Source organism: Brassica napus, chromosome C7 (genome assembly GCF_020379485.1).
Source record: "Brassica napus cultivar Da-Ae chromosome C7, Da-Ae, whole genome shotgun sequence".
NCBI classification, from domain to species: Eukaryota; Viridiplantae; Streptophyta; class Magnoliopsida; order Brassicales; family Brassicaceae; genus Brassica; species Brassica napus.
The window spans coordinates 9852743-9871153 of NC_063450.1; the positions used below are offsets into that span (position 1 = coordinate 9852743).

General features: G+C 34.8%; 1 pseudogene; it reads left to right on the forward strand.

Annotated features, from left to right (window-relative positions):
- The first annotated feature begins 3164 nt into the window (after nt 1-3164).
- Nucleotides 3165-6153, forward strand: LOC125590319 (annotated as a pseudogene).
- The last annotated feature ends 12258 nt before the right edge of the window (nt 6154-18411 follow it).

Here is an 18411-nt window from a genome sequence, read left to right on the forward strand (position 1 = left end):
CACTTCCTATTCATATGATTTTTTTAACATTTGTATATTTGTTATAACAAATATTTAAACCGTTAATCACAAAAAATTTAATATTAGATATTTCAATAAAAAATTTTAAATTAAAATTTTAAGATCTCAACAATATTTCACTGCAAATTTTGAAATCAAAATATTTTTATATTTGTATATAGTATATAATTTATTTCAAATGATATTAATATATATATATATATATATAATATGATCATCTATTAATGAGACTTCATATTCATATGATTTATTATGACTTGACATTTTATCGGATAACCAAACCCATATCTGAATCCAATCCAAAAATCCAAACCGAAGTAGCAAAATTCCCGAACGGTTATTGAATTCGGAGAGATTAGATATCCGAACCCAAATGGGTGTTGGGGTCAAAATCGGTCACGACGGAATCAATGTCTAAAATTCCCCGGAAAATATTTCTCGCAATATAAATTTCGTATAATTTCTATTGAAAAGGTTGTACGACGTTCTAGAATTATTTTACCGAGAACAAGAAGCAAACATTGTTGGGGTCAAAAACTGTTATCTCGAAATAAACGCCTAAAAATTGCATTTCAGTACGAAAATTCTCTCGACACACTCTCGACAAAAGTTCCTGAGCAAAAGACTCGAGAGAAATGGATCACGGAACCAAACAAGAAGTCCGACTTGTTCGTTCGAACCTAATGAGCTGTAGAACTGCACAGACACGTCAGATGTTTAGTTATGGGTGAAGACCTTCCCGTGGTTTGATTGAGCCCATCTTCTGACACAAGATAGAGCTTTGAGTTAGATTTCCAATGCCACTGGTCTGAGGTCAATCAGCATCCTGTAGCAGAAGTTATGCCGGTTTTACTAAAGAACGCACCGTCCAACTCGCCAAACGGGGGAGTTGGACTGACCACACTGTTCAACTCGCCCATTTGGCGAGTTGGACCGATCACACCGTTCAACTCGTCAAATGGGCGATTTGGACCGACCACAATGTCCAACTCGCCAAATGGGCGAGTTGGACCGATCATACCGTCCAACTCGTCCATTTGACGAGTTGGACCGACCATGCTGCCTTCATGCCATTCTCGTAGCTCCCTCTTCTGTGATCGGATCGAATTGACTCTTGTTTCGTCTTGATCGGATTCATCATCGGAACTTTACAGTTTGAAAACCGCAAAGGACTCGTTCACTCGAAGGAAATTCGGATTTCTCGTGTAAAACGGCCACAGTTAACTGAACACCTCGAACTGCCTGCGCTATACGAGAAATTTGGTTGTTCTTCGAAATCGACGTTGTTTCGACAATATCCTTTCTGTAAAATCATAAAAACGCTTAGGTCGAAGAACGGCTCGAAAGGGCCCAAAACACGGCAAAAAGTCCACTTATGATTTTATGTAATCGGGCCTGAATAGTTATGATGGTTTATCCTTTTATTATGCAGGAGAAGATAAATGTCAAGTTCGGAAGATAAATATCAAGTTCGGAAGATAAATGTGAAGTTTCCGAAGATAAACATGAAGATCGAGGGAAAATGGAATATTTCCGCGAAGCGATAAACTCGACCAAGGGCAGAAAAGGAAAGAGCAAACCGCCTCTTGAAGAGTATATAAGGATGTCGAAGTTGGAGGCACAAGGAGACAATTCTTTTACTCTTAGAACTCTCTGCATTTAGAAACTTTAGGCATTATTCTTGACATGTTATGTTTCTATGACTGGCACCCGATTACCAAACGAACTCGCACATGCAGTTTGATCTCTTGGTTCACTCATTCAATCGAACTACGTTTCGCTTGATCCTCGAAAGGGGTCGTAGGCAGCCTTTCATAAGGTTCAGTCCGAAATCAATCAAAACCTTTTTCGTATCTTTTTCTTCTTCTGTTATCGAGCTGTGACTCAACCAGGTTTTAGGTTTTAGGTTGCTAGAACTGGGTAATTCGCTGACAGCTCTTGCGGACGAAGATTTTATAATCTTTTGTAATGATCTCAACGCTCTTACGCGGAATCGAAATAAGATCTACCTTTTCTATAAATTCGTTTTTGTTATCTTTTCATATTTTCCGCATTTATTTGGTCACTTGTCGTTGGCTCTCGCAGAGAATTCAGGACCTCGGGGAAAGTTAGGGTTTCTTGACTTTTCTCCGATGCCTAAAGTTTGGTTCCCACAATGGATAATATCCGAACCCGAACAGGTAAAATCCAAACTATAACGGATAATATCCAACTAAACCCGAACGGATATCTAAAGATAACCAAACATAAGTATACTTAACCCAATATTTCTAGTTTACTTCTCTTATTTTATTCAAAATATTTATATTAATGATGCACATTGCTCAAAATTAGATAATATACATATAATTATAGACAAAATTATTTGCTACTCATTAAAAATATATATCAAGCTCTTGTTTCTTTCATTAACAAAAGTTCATCTAAAATTTCAAAACAACAACTAAATTAGTGTCTTTCTATTTTTAAAGTTTTATCTCTAAACATATTAGTAGTTTAATCTTTTAAAAATTAGAAAACCAGATAAGTTAAAAGTATATTTTAAATACAAAAAAAAAACTTAAACAATGAATAATTTTTTTTATTTTTTTTCAAACTTTAAATATCTGAACCTGACCCAAAATATCCTAACCCGAATATAAAATACCCGAACCCGATCTGAAGTGTAGAAATACCCTAACGGGTTCTATACCTTTATACTGAAATAGCCGAAATTTCTAAATACCCGATACGAACCCAAACAGGTATCTGAACGCCCACCCCTCTCATATATGATCATTTGTATTGTTTGAACAAAAAAAAAAAATTAAACCATTAATCACAAAATTTTCAATGTGGGAGTTTTACCATTTTTAATAATATATAGTCGTTTTTTATAAATTCAAAATATTACATATAAGAAAAAATCTGAATTTTTTTATTATATACTTTAATGTGATTGTTTAATTTCTTTTAATAATGTAAAATTAAACAAAAAAGAGAGAGAATACAAAAATTATTATCAAATATGTATTATTCATAAGCATTAATTATCATATATAAATTAATAATTTAAGGTAACTCCGTATCTTTTATTTAAGGAAAGAAAAATATTCTTTTCGATTGATCTCCTTTGTCTCTTTTAGGAACAAGTATAAGTAAGTTTTTAATTTTTTTTTTGATACATGCGAGACAACAATTTGCAAGGACAGACTCTGGGAGATACTGAGATGGGACTAAGAGAAACCACAGAACAGAATTATGCTTCTAGCAAAAGATGAGGTAAAAAAAACCTTAATTTCGTTTGGTCAAAGGTTTCTGTTATTTTTCTTAGATTTCTGTTATTATCATCTCAAATTTGACTCTCTGTTTTGACGAAGGAACGGGCAATCAAGTGATGACTGGTAGGTTTTTGACTGATAGACAAGCGTCTAGTGGGTGAGAGAGAAGTCTCTCCTTCTTATAAACTTAATAACCACGCATAAACTAATAGATTCTCCTTAACAACACCATATTTATTATGTTCAGATGGATGTTCAAACTAAGTGAATGGAAACACTTATCTACTTATGACGTTGATTTGAATACTGGTTCAAGTGCTACTCACATTGAGGTATGCTTTTCTTTGTCCTCTCTTTTGTTAAGTCTCATGATCTCTTGCTCAAGTGTCCAAGTCTTTGTCGTTTCTTGCTTTAGGTGATTGACAGGAAGACTAAGAGGCTTGTGGAAGAGTTGATAGACTCAAAGATTGTTCTGTCCATGATAGCTATTTACCAGTCCAAAATTTGGGCTTAGACTTATGGATCAAGGTAAACTAATTAGCATTTTTTTACTTCTCAAATGCAACCTATGTGATAAGCTATTGTATTATCATTATATAGTTTCATTTGTGCATACAAGCTTCGCGTTCTCTTCATGAATCCATTCTAACAACGTAAGCTTGCACGGTTTGATTTATATCTTCTTGATCCAGGGGCAAAGGAGATTCTGCAGAAACTTTCTGAGAAGCATGGGAAAAAAATGAACACAGTTGAATCCGCCCTAAAAATTGCCAGCTTTCTTAAGTTCTTTAAGGTATGGAAAGTTACTACTCTCTCTATCAAGCTATAATGTGTGTTGGTTTGGAAATGAGGTTTTGTCTGTCGCAGGATCAAATAAACATGGCTGAAGTCAAGTATCCTCTGCAGCACTTCAAGGTAGAAAAGGAGATCGTATTTATAGTTTCATCATTACATTCAGATGTGTCTTTCCTATGAAAGTCATATTAGGAAGTGACTAAGTGTTTCTTTTTTAACTTGCAGACATTCAATGAATTTTTCATAAGGGAGTTGAAACCTGGTGCGAGAACAATGGCATACATGAACCGTGATGATGTTGCTGTATGTGCTGCCGATTGTCGATTAATGGTATTCCAGTCAGTGGAGGACAGCACCAGATTCTGGATCAAGGTAAAACTGTTTACATAGTAGCTTACTATATACCATAATAACTGTTATTTTGCGAATATTTAGAAAACTCTCAGAGCAAATGATGTTAACTGATATGTTGCAATACATCCTAATATCGTTTGTACATTGATAGGGCCGGAAGTTTTCGATTAGAGGCCTCCTTGGGAAGAATGTGAATCGAAATGCCTTTCTTGATGGATCTTTGGTGATATTCCGACTAGCACCTCAGGTACACAACTAGAATAGTTATTTCCGTATTAAAATAACGATTCTCAAAAGGCTAAAAAACACTTCTACAGTCACTGATGCGTTTCTTCACAAACTGTTATAGGATTATCATGGCCAGCTCCCGCTCAATACTCTTACGGGCCCCAGGGTGAAAAATATTTTTTTTTTATCCTCTAAAATTTATATGTAGATAATGTTTAAAATGTTTTTAAAATTTAATCCGTAATATTTTGTAATGAAAATAAAACTATATACATATCAAATAATTTTGGCCCTTTTCACTTTTATTTATTATATTTATAATTTTTTATATATAAAAATATATATTATAAAAAAATTGGACCCCTTAATTAGTATTATACGGAGAGGACATGGGCTTGGGCCCGGAACAGTCACACCGCTTGTCCCCCTAATAACCGGCCCTGATCATGGCTTTCATGTCCCTGTCTCTGGAGTCATTGAAAAGTTTGGCGATGTTTCTGGAAGTTTATATACGGTACTTGGTCAAAAAAATTCCTAAAAATATAATAATCACTTTTTCATGTTTGTTGATAGACCATTCCTTCTCAGGTTAATCCCATAGCAATCAATAGCAAATACTGTAACGAATTCACCGAAAATAATCGAACCCTGGCAATTATATCAACATCAGAGTTTGGAAAGGTTCACTTTACACAAAACCCTCTGTCTTTACATGCGGCTTTAGAAGTAGGATGACTAGACTCTTCTATTTCCCATAAAAGAGTGGCATTATATTTATATATATGATTATGGGTTGTGAGGTAAAATTTTCTAGACTCTTCTATCTCCCATAAAAAACGTCAGTGACTTACGGCCAAGATCTTACTGATGTTCTCTCTGAATTTTCTATGAATTCATGGTACTAACATTTCTCTTAAAAGTTTTGCACAAAAAAAAAAACATTTCTCATAAAAGCATTGATATTAAAGATTTTTGTCTCTTCTCTAACATGAAAACAAACATCTGGTTTATTGGAAGAAAGCTGTGATTTTGTTGAATTATGATCGAACAGAGAGAGACGCAAGGCTTGCATTGCAAACAACGATGAACAATATTGGCTTGGCTTTTGATTTTGTTAGTTATCAAAACTCGATTTTCCAATTCCATGTTGGAAAAAGATAAAATATAAACAATGTTGTGAACGAAGGGTTTGAGACTAAATATTTTCGTGTGTCTCTGTATATTATTACTCAATCAAAGTGTTCCCTTATATATGTATATTATTACTCAATCAAAGTGTTCCCTTATATAGGGGTTACAAGGAATAGGAAAAAAAAAATTATCCAAAACCTAATAGAACATGAAATAGGAAAAGATCTAAAACACATAAATGGAAAACATCTAGATCTAAGGTCGACCAAAGGATAGGCCGACTCTCTCTCCTCAGCCGCCGACTCTCTCTCCTCTTGGACACAGCTGTGGTTGGGCCTGGTCGTGGCCTGATGGGCCAGCCTGGTCGTGGCCTGATGGGCCATCTCTTCTTGTCTTGGTTAATGGCAATCCACAATGTTCATAACACTCCCCCTTGGATGCCATAACCATACAGGATTTGTAGTACGCTTAATGTTGCCTCATTAAAACCTTATCAGGAAAACCCAGTGGGACAAAACCATGATGAAGAAAAAAGAGTATAACACGCACTACTCCCCCTGATGTGAACCTCGGTGTAAGTTCTACATACTACGCATCTTGATGCGTGATCTATCCTGTCTGTGTAGGAAGGGAGTAATCGGCCAGTTTCATTACTGCACCGTAATTAAGACCACTTAGACCTCTTAGGTCGTTTCTCATGTCCTTTGACATTGAGTGTCCCGTTTAAAGCATGTGTGCTAAGCAATGTGAACCACATTATCCTCGGGAATCACATGTTGGTCTTTGCAAAACGTGTTTGCATCTGTCCATAGTCTAGACGTGACTGTCTACTTATCAAACTCCTTTACTTAGGTCGGACAGACCAAGTACTTATGGACAGCATACTAAATATGGTTTATCATTCGACCATGTTTCAATCTGGTCGATATATGTCCAGGTCATAGACCTTGTCTATACATGTTCACTACTTGTTTCATGAGTGTTCATGATCAATCTTTGTTGTGGCTCTTAGGCCGAACACACTCATGGATGTGGACATTGATTCCTTTGCCTTAGGTAATGCCATATGATGGCGTCTCATGACCTTAGTTGTTGTGGATCATATCACACGCTTAATATATATTGTTAGGTCATGGATCTTGACTCCACGGGCTTACAATACTTTTGGTATCCGATCGGGAAGGGTAGATCAAATATCTCCTATTATCCTCACGACAAAGTCTTGTGTAGGTTACACAGCAGCTGTAAACTATTCTGCTATCCCGGATCCTTAAGGGATCTGATGTCGGATTACAACCTGTTGGTTGATCTTTTATACTAGCCGTGATCAAAGGATATGAGTCGGACATCCTTGGTAGAAGGGGCCGGATGCTTATAGCCTGAGGGCTGGACGCTTTTGGCCAGAGAGCCGGATGCTCTTAGCTGGTGTGCTGGACGTTTTTAGCCAGACACCCACATAGATTTTCATTCTATATCTACTAACCTTCTTTAGGTTTAGTATAAGCACAAGGAATTTCTTTATAAATTCTCATATGTATATGGACTGTTATTGGATTGTCTTTTACACAACTCCAAGATCAATGATCATGTGTGATCAATTTCTTTTATATACTTTATGCAGCTGCTTTTGCTTCAGTCTATGAATCAGCTTAGGAACAAAGCTGTTCTCTTATCTTATCTTATCTTATCTTATCTTATCTTATCCAGTGATCTATATGCTGCTTACTACATTTAGTGTATCTATTTTCTTTCTTATGACCAGACTTGGTTTAATATCGAAAATCTGTAGCAGCAATCACCACATACGAGTTCATCTCCTTATAATCTGTTCCTTTGATCTCTGTGAGTACCTTGTGTAAACAAGCTATGATCTAATACTGTTAATATGAAGACATAGACACTCTTGGCCACGTGATCATGTGTCCTCTCTCACGGTTTCTTTATCTCACAAGATTCATCTATTTCACTGGTTTATCAGATGGCGTTTCTGTATATGTACATGGCCAATACGCTCATCTCTCTTTAGATACTTTGAACCTCCACGTTTATCTTTCTATTCTTTATAATCTTTATGATTCTATGATTGTATGATGAGTACTTATTCGTGGGTACATGATCCTCGCTTATGTTCAAGTGCTATTCTCTTATGTATCTTTATACAAATGTGTGTGTCGACACTTTCATGTGATTCCACTATGTTCCAGACATGATCTGATCACTTTGAGATTTCATTATCCAGGACCTTTGTTACCTAGCAGCTTGGCATCCCAAGACTTCTTGGTTTGGTACCTTAGATGTGTAGCTGGCCAGCCTTTATCTCTATGTCTGGTATGGTTTCTCTTATCATGACTTCGGATCTGTCTATGCACCTTTTCTTTCTATCCGAGTTTCTTTACTCTTATGGAACACTTTGTCTATCTTGCATAGACTCTATAGCAACTTGATTATGTCTCTTCTAGGACTTTAAATTTTGTTTGGTGCTAAGCTGGTTAGTCATTCTTTTCCGGGTCAGTGTCTGGCATTTCGATTAGCTTCTCAATTGGCTATCTTTATATTATCTTTCTTTGGACGTCTTATATCATAATGTATAGTCCGAGGATCTTGCCAAGACAATGATGGTTAAAACCATTCTTATCATTCCTTTACTCTTTCTTTATCCAGCTTATAATCTTTCTCCTTTAATGTTTGGATAGTCGGATCCATTTGATCATGCAATCCGTACTTGGCCACTATTTTAATCACCCATGTTTTGGCTCAAGCTTTCTTTGAATTTGTGGGAGAAAGTATTACTCCTATCCAACATATATTCCCAATCCTCTTCTGAGGTTTCATCTTAGACAGCACATATATGTATGTGGTGGTTTTATCTCAGAATCTCTTAAGATGGTTTGTCTGGTTTTAATGACCCGTATTCATTCTTTAGATGGGAATATCTATGCTCACTTATATGGCCTGATGCTTATTATCATTCTGTACATGTATATTCATAATGTCCCCAAGCATATAGGTAATGGACAGTCCTTTTATAGGTAATGGCCTTTGCGGACCGGTTATGGCCTTTGCGGCCAGACCGTTGTCTCTCATGGTCTCTTCGGCTTCTTTGACCGAGTCATGGACTGTGTGTGAACAAGCCTGCACTATTCAGACAAGTCACGGCCAAGTCATGGCCAGGTCTTGTAATGGACAAGTCACATGCCTCTTTGGACTTGGCCGTTTGTATCATGGCCTCTCTTTGGCCGGGTAATGGCCCTTTATGGTCTAGTAATGGCCGAGCCATATATCATGGTGTTTAGACCATAGTACACGAACTTGTAGTATTGATCATGGGTTTATCCTCTCTCCCCCTCATGACCATACTATAAGGTCGTGGTGCTTTGGGATAATTAAGCCTAATGAGTTTCCCTATGTGTACATGTTTCACAACGTGAGATCTTTACGGGATAACTCTGTGCCTTTTCAATATTAATCTTTTGCATCAAGTTCTATACTAGGATGGCTAATCCTATCATGCCATATAGTGTAAAATTTCGTGGTGTTTCTCAATATGGTCACCACGGTTCTTGCCTCTCATCATACTGATCTTATAGCATAGTTTAAATCAGTAGAGATCATTAGGTATAGTCTCGATCACTTTCTTATAAGGTCTTAGGTGATTTTCTTTCAAAATCTGAAGGAACTTGTTTCCTTTTGTTTGCCCATTGTTTCTATTTAGAAACCATATTATCATAACTCAATGGGTCACATATTATTGGGTGTATCTAATGTCCTTTAGACAATGCCTTAGCCATAGTTTCTTTACTAGGCTCACTATACTACTTTCACGATTTCTTACTTGGATATTATGCCCTTTAGGCAATTCTTTATCAGTAAAAACATTCATATGTTCAAGTAAGATCAGGCAAGATATAATGAACTTAAAACCAATTCCATATAAATCGTGAATGATCCTTAGATTAAAGTAAACACGAATGCAATCATAAAGCAATAAGACTAGTCGTATCGAAATTTGGTCCTTTTGAAAATTAGATCAGTATAAGTGGTGAAGCCTTTTATTCTATACTGTTGTTACAGTATGACTTTCGACACATGGAATGTGGAATAGGACTTCTCTAGTAACTCTTCCTTGGTTACTACTTCACCACAAAATCTCAGCATCGAGACTGTCTTAAACAAGACTGAGTTGTACTCATCCATGACTTTGTAATCCAAGAATCTTAGATTCTTCTAGTCATTTCTTGCCTTTGGAAGCAACACCGTTTTCTGGTGGTAATTTCTATGCTGTAAAGCATCCCAAAAGTCTAGTGGATTTTCTATAGTGATGTACTGATCTTTTAGACCTTCAATGAGATGATGGAATACTGTACCAATTCATTCTCATTGTTGTCCTTGGTGATTGTATCACCAAGTCCTTTTTCGATATCTGAGTCACATTGTCATTTAAAATTTAGGTTCAAAATGTGGTCATGTAGCCGCATGATATTTTACAAGCTCGGCCACAAACAAGTCTTACGCATCTATGAAAACAATCGATCATGGTGTGAGTCAGGTCACACGGCCATGTCTTGTGATACAACGATCTTAAAGATCGGTTCATGAGATATACAAACAAGGTCGCATGATCATTCAGATATGATGTCTCTCTAGACCATACGGTCATACATTGTGATGCCTTAAGCTTCACGGTATTTATGTGATACAACAATCCTAAGGATTGGATCATTATGCAATCCGGTTTCTATAACCATCCGGATGCTTGGCCACATGGCTACATAGATATGCACTAAGCCAAAAAGGCTTCAAGGCCACGTGTGTGTGCAATGCATTAGACCTTACGGTCGTCCAATATGATTTATGACAAAACACAATGCCACACAATACATATCAAGTTTACCAATTCTCAAGGTTGGTAATGTTTCAACTAGATTTTAGAATCAATCAATCTAGCAACCTAACTCTCATTCAAAAACCATTTTTAAACTTTCAATCTTTTAAAACTTTTATTAGATTTAAGATTTCAAAACTTTTAGGAAATCAAAACGAGATTTAGGATCTTAAAACTTTCAAGTAGCCGATTAAGGGTTTCAAGGCCTTAAGGATTTCGAATTTAGAGATTTAGATTTATCAATCAATCTATCAAACAATCCTAATATCTCAGATCATCAATCAATAAATTAATTTAGAAACCTCAATGATCAATAGATCAGATGAAGTCAAAACCGATTTTAGGGTTTTAGGGTTTCTAGGATTACGATTCCAAATTTAGGGTTTCTTGAATTCAAATCAGAAACAATCAAACAATCAAACATGTTCTAGGGAATCGATTTTAATCTAGTTATTTATGAGATGATCAATTCTAGGTTATATCAATTTAGGGTTTCATCAAGAACAAAGGGAGTCCATAATCATGGATTAGGATTTTAGGGTTTGTTCTTTCTAGGTTCTCAGATCACGGTATACCTCTGTTTGAAGGGTTGAACCGGACCACCAAGAGAGATGATGAAACTCTATCCTTCATGCGGACGGACGCTGGCTCCTATCGGATCACGAGCTGTTTCCTTTGCGAATGCACGCTGATCTGGATTGCGAGCTGTCTCACTTGAAACGTGGGCTGGCCTTGTTTTGAACAGGGAGCTGAGGACGTCTGGGATCAGGAACACCTTAGGGCTGGATCTGATCAGATGTATGTAAGCCAGAACTCAAGCAAGAACAAGTTAGGGTTCTTCGCACTAACTCCTCTTCAGCTCATGAAACAATTAAACAAAGAGTATTAGATTACATGAAACACCATATTCTAAACAAGGTATCATCAAATAACTGAGGTATGATAAACTTATCTTTCAACATGATTTGAAATTGGCTAGAAAATCTTGTTGGTTCGGATTAGGGTTCCAAAGAACTAAGTCGGCGCCGTCTGTTGTTTCTGCGAGTGTGGGCGCGTCTGAGATCGGATTGACGAACGGTTTTCCCAGATAGATTCTTCTCGTCTAGAGCTTCAATTTGATATGTGGCTCGTCTTCTGGTTCCTCGGGGTTGGAGAGATAGATCGATTTGAAGTTCCGCCTGATTTAGGGTTTATGTGTGACGGATTTTAGGTTAGGGTTTTGTCTCAGGGTCTAGAGACTATCGTGCTTATAACGTGTTGTGAACGAAGGGTTTGAGACTGAATATTTTCGTGTGTCTCTGTATATTATTACTCAATCAAAGTGTTCCCTTATATAGGGGTTACAAGGAATAGGAAAAATGAAATTATCCAAAACCTAATACAACATGAAATAGGAAAAGATCTAAAACACATAAATGGAAAACATCTAGATCTAAGGTCGGCCAAAGGATAGGCCGACTCTCTCTCCTCAGCCGCCGACTTTCTCTCCTCTTGGAAACGGCTGTGGTTGGGTCTGGTCGTGGCCTGATGGGCCAGCCTGGTCGTGGCCTGATGGGCCATCTCTTCTTGTCTTGGTTAATGGTAATACACAATGTTTATAACAAACAATAATCACAGTTATTCTTGATTCTTAAATTTTATGATGTAGTATTTGTTACATATAAAATCGGATTCCTTTTGCTTAAGGTATAATAATCCAATGAAACCTCATGTGTTCAATAGAAAGCAAGAGATAAACGATGAATGAATTCTCAAACTACCACTAGCCAAAGTTTTTGACTCAAGTAAAGACATTTCATCATAAGAGTTGTTTTGGAGTGTTTGTATGTTTTGATATTCTGAAAAGAAAACAATTCGGAGAGTTCCTTCAGCCAAACAAAGAATAAAACCTTTTAGGAGAAAAATATTACAACAAATTATATTAAGTTTGTGTTGTTGCTAAACGTAACACATATGATTATACTTATATCTCAATTTCAGATGCAACTTCAGTTACAAACTCTGCATTATTTAAAATAACCTTCCCTCGAACTCAAAGAAACCACCACAACAAAAAACTAACCGCAACACATATAAAACCACAAACATTTTTTAAAAACAAATTTAAAGAAACAACAAACATATAATCGTACCTTCGCAATATGCCATTTGAACACTAAAAATAAAATAAAAATCATAAACTCACCACAACGTATTCTAGCCACACAAAGCGACCTAAGGTTTACCAAAAAGAAAACCCACGAAACACATAATACACAATTCTACTCACAATCACATCTACTGCACAGTTTCAATAACTTCACAAACTACAGCATCTCCTTAGCACTTATTTGATTTATATACTAATAACTACCTACATAATCACAACAAAACCCATAAACCTCAACTTCAAACATGAAAGCGCTAATAACACTAATGGTTAATCAAATCAATACGGAGATAAGCCATGAAAATAACAACAAATATGAATTATTTGGTCATTTTTATATCAACCTAATCGAGTTGTTTCGCCTGTAAATCCCAATCTTCACCATTATAGATAACATCGGAGAACAAATATATATAAAATAAAACAAACGGCAAAGTCTCATACGCAAAACAACACAACACAATATATCAATAACATATCTGGCTCCGCGCTTGCGCGGAGGCCTATGCCCCCAGTTTTTATAATAATGATTGTTCATTAAATGGTATTAACATTTTGCAACACAGCAATCTTTATCGATTTTAAAATGACGAATACAAATGTTGGTTTCTTAAATATATCATCGTTGTTGAAAAGTTAACGTATTACAACTCATTTTAATTATTTTTAAGGCTTCATATACACAAAAGGAAATTAAGTTTTGCGGCTGACACAAATCACCAAAACCAAATAGGCTACATCGATTTTATAATGACGAAAACGGATTAGGTTTTCTGCTCTCGATTTGTTTATTATTGACTCTCAATAAGTGATTTCATTTTCTACCTCTATAAAATTGTACTTTCTTTTTCGTCTATGTTTCATTGATATGAGTTTAGTTTCTTTTTTAAAATTCTTCTATGAATTCGGTGAATTACATAAGTGTCAATTTAAAAAGATAGACATTTGTAAAAATTAGTTCTACTCGAGATACATATCTAAGAATAAATTTTTGAAGAAAATCACCGGCAAACTCTATTAACAGGTTAGTGTTCAAATCTAATATATCGAGTTGTTATATAATATAACCGCGGACTCGAAATATAAATGTCAATCTAGTATATATTCACCAGTTCGGTCTAAAAATCATCTAATTATACAACAACAAAACAAATTACTTATTTTATTAGCCTACACTTTTGAGGTTTAGTTACTTAAGAGTACACAGATAAAAAAAAATATATAATACTTTACCATTCTAGTACATGTAAACTCTATATAAAATAATAACTGTTTGATTTATTAAATGATAAACCAAAAAACTTATAATAAATAGTTCAAATCTCTCATATTTACAATTATAATAGCTATATCAGGTATTAGGGAGAAACAAATATTAGACGAATGATCAAATCTCTCATTATTCGAACAAACTCAAAAGGAGGTGATTGGAATCTTGTCATAATATTTTTTTAAAAAATAGGAATAAAAATTAAGACTAAATTATTTAATCTGAATGAAATAATATATATAGTGCTTCCAATATTAAGAATAACTTTGATTTGAAGAAGTGTGCTTCTAGGATTGTCAGGATCAAATAAGAAGTTAGAAACCACCTATTTAAAAAATAATTTGTATATATAAAAGTATATACATTTAAGTAAGCACATAAATTAAGACCAATACCATTTGTCTATTTACAATCACATTTTTGGTAAATAAATCAAAACAATCATTTTATTTACTTTATATGGTATACATTAAAATTCGTGATATTGAGATAGATATATAATATATTTTAATATAATTATTTATTATTGACACTTCCTATTCATATGATTTTTTTAACATTTGTATATTTGTTGTAACAAATATTTAAACCATTAATCACAAAAAAAATTAATATTAGATATTTCAAAAAAAAAAAATTAAATTAAAATTTTAAGATCTCAATAATATTTCACTGCAAATTTTGAAATTAATATATTTTAATATTTTTATATAGTATATAATTTATTTCAAATGATATTAATATATATATATATAATATGATCATCTATTAATGAGACTTCATATTCATATGATTTATTAGGACTTGACATTTTATCGGATACCCAAACCCATATCTGAATCCAATCCAAAAATCCAAACTGAAGTAGCAAAATACCCGAACGGTTATTGAATTCGGAGAGATTGGATATCCGAACCCAAATGGGTGTTGGGGTCAAAATCGGTCACGACGGAATCAATGTCTAAAAGTCCCCGGAAAATATTTCTCGCAAAATAAATTTCGTATAATTTTTATTGAAAAGGTTGTACGACGTTCTAGAATTATTTTACCGAGAACAAGAAGCAAACATTGTTGGGGTCAAAAACGGTTATCTCGAAATAAACGCCTAAAAATTGCAATTCAGTACGAAAATTCTCTCGACACACTCTCGACAAAAGTTCCTGAGCAAAAGACTCGAGAGAAATGGATCACGGAACCAAACAAGATGTCCGACTTGTTCGTTCGAACCTAATGAGCTGCAGAACTGCACAGACGCGTCAGATGTTTAGCTATGGGTGAAGACCTTCCCGTGGTTTGATTGAGCCCATCTTCTGACACAAGATAGAGCTTTGAGTTAGATTTCTAATGCCACCGGTCTGAGGTCAATCAGCATCCTGTAGCAGAAGTTATGCCGGTTTTACTAAAGAACGCACCGTCCAACTCACCAAACGGGGGAGTTGGACTGACCACACTGTTCAACTCGCCCATTTGGCGAGTTGGACAGATAAAACCGTCCAACTCGTCAAATGGGCGAGTTGGACCGACCACAATGTCCAACTCGCCAAATGGGCGAGTTGGACCGATCATAATGGACGAGTTGGACCGACCATGCTGCCTTCATGCCATTCTCGTAGCTCCCTCTTCTGTGATCGGATCGAACTGACTCTTGTTTCGTCTCGATCGGATTCATCATCGGAACTTTACAGTTTGAAAACCGCAAAGAACTCGTTCACTTGAAGGAAATTCGTATTTCTCGTGTAAAACAGCCACAGTTAACTGAACACCTCGAACTGCCTGCGCTATACGAGAAATTTGGTTGTTCTTCGAAATCGACGTCGTTTCGACAATACCCTTTCTGTAAAATCATAAAAACGCTTAGGTCGAAGAACGGCTCGAAAGGGCCCAAAACACGGCAAAAAGTCCACTTATGATTTTATGAAATCGGGCTTGAACTGTTATGACGGTTTGTCCTTTTATTATGCAGGAAAAGATAAATGTCAAGTTCGGAAGATAAATATCAAGTTCAGAAGATAAATGTGAAGTTTCCGAAGATAAACATGAAGATCGAGGGAAAATGGAATATTTCCGCGAAGCGATAAACTCGACCGAGGGTAGAAAAGGAAAGAGCAAACCGCCTCTTGAAGAGTATATAAGGATGTCAAAGTTAGAGGCACAAGGAAACAATTCTTTTACTCTTAGAACTCTCTGCATTTAGAAACTTTAGGCATTATTCTTGACATGTTATGTTTCTATGACTGGCACCCGATTACCAAACGAACTCGCACAGGCAGTTTGATCTCTTGGTTCACTCATTCAATCGAACTACGTTTGCTTGATCCTCGAAAGGAGTACGTAGGCAGTCTTTCATAAGGTTCAGTCCGAAATCAATCAAAACCTTTTTCGTATCTTTTTCTTCTTCTGTTATCGAGCTGTGACTCAACCAGGTTTTAGGTTTTAGGTTGCTAGAACTAGATAATTCGCTGACAGCTCTTGCGGCCGAAGCTTTTATAATCTCTTGTAATAATCGCAACGCTCTTACGCGGATTCGAAATAAGATCTACCTTTTCTATAAATTCGTTTTTGTTATCTTTTCATATTTTTCGCATTTATTTGGTCACTTGTCGTTGGCTCTCGCAGAGAATTCGGGACCTCAGGGAAAGTTAGGGTTTCTTGACTTTTCTCCAATGCCTAAAGTTTGGTTCCCACAATGGGTAATATCCGAACCCGAACAGGTAAAATCCAAACTATAATGGATAATATCCAACTAAAGCCGAACGGATATCTAAAGATAACCAAACATAAGTATACTTAACCCAATATTTCTAGTTTACTTCTCTTATTTTATTCAAAATATTTATATTAATGATGCACATTGCTCAAAATTAGATAATATACATATAATTATAGACAAAATTATTTGCTACTCATTAAAAATACATATCAAGCTCTTGTTTCTTTCATTAACAAAAGTTCATCTAAAATTTTAAAACAACAACTAAATTAGTGTCTTTCTATTTTTAAAGTTTTATCTCTAAACATATTAGTAGTTTAATCTTTTAAAAATTAGAAAACCAGATAAGTTAAAAGTATATTTTAAATACAAAAAAAAAAACATAAACAATGAATAATTTTTTTTATTTTTTTCAAACTTTAAATATCTGAACCTGGCCCAAAATATCCTAACCCGAATATAAAATACACGAACCCGACTCGAAGTGTAGAAATACCCTAACGGGTTCTATACCTTTATACTGAAATAGCCGAAATTTCTAAATACCCGATACGAACCGAAACAGGTATCTGAACGCCCACCCCTCTCATATATGATCATTTGTATTGTTTGAACAAAAAAAAAATTAAACCATTAATCACAAAATTTTCAACGTGGGAGTTTTACCATTTTTAATAATTTATAGTCATTATTTATAAATTCAAAATATTACATATAAGAATAAATCTGAATTTTTTTATTATATACTTTAATGTGATTGTTTAATTTCTTTTAATAATGTAAAATTAAACAAAAAAGAGAGAGGATACAAAAATTGTTATCAAATATGTATTATTCATAAGCATTAATTGTCATATATACATTAATAATTTTAGGTAACTCCGTAGCTTTTATTTAAGGAAAGAAAAATATTCTTTTGTGCACTACTAATTAATTTGATAGTTAGTTTTAATAAAAAACATAGAATATGCTTATATGGACCAACTTATTTTTCTAACAATTCTAATAATCATCTTCGTGATGACACGTGGCTAAGAAAACATATTGTAACGCTCCATGATTAATATATTTAGGATAACTTCACTGTTACATGTGCCATGTGCAAACTTGTTTTAGCTATTTAGGTTTTTAATGATAATAATGTGCTAAGAATAATATATTCTGGTTTAATTATAAAATGTAGAAATTTTGATTGTGTCAGGATATGGTTAAGAAGAACAAAGACACTATAAACATAACTAGAACTTGATATGCGCTCCGCGCGGGTGTTTGATTTAACTTGTGTTTAACATAAATTCATAAACTGCTTGTTTTATAAACAATTTTCATGCATATTTTTTTTTATGTTTTTTAATTTACATATATAGTAGAATATATTATTTTATAATATAGATGTTTGATAATAAAAAAAAAATATTTGTACATAATATTATATTAAAAAAATTTATAACTTGATGCAATTTGATCTAATATAATAAAGTGTTATCTCCTTTTAATACAGGCGATTTAGTTAATGTGGGAACTGAAATTTGCACCATCGATTTCCGTAATTGGAGGAAAGTCAAGAAACCCTAAATTTCTCTGAGGTCTCGGATTCTCTGCGAGAGCCAA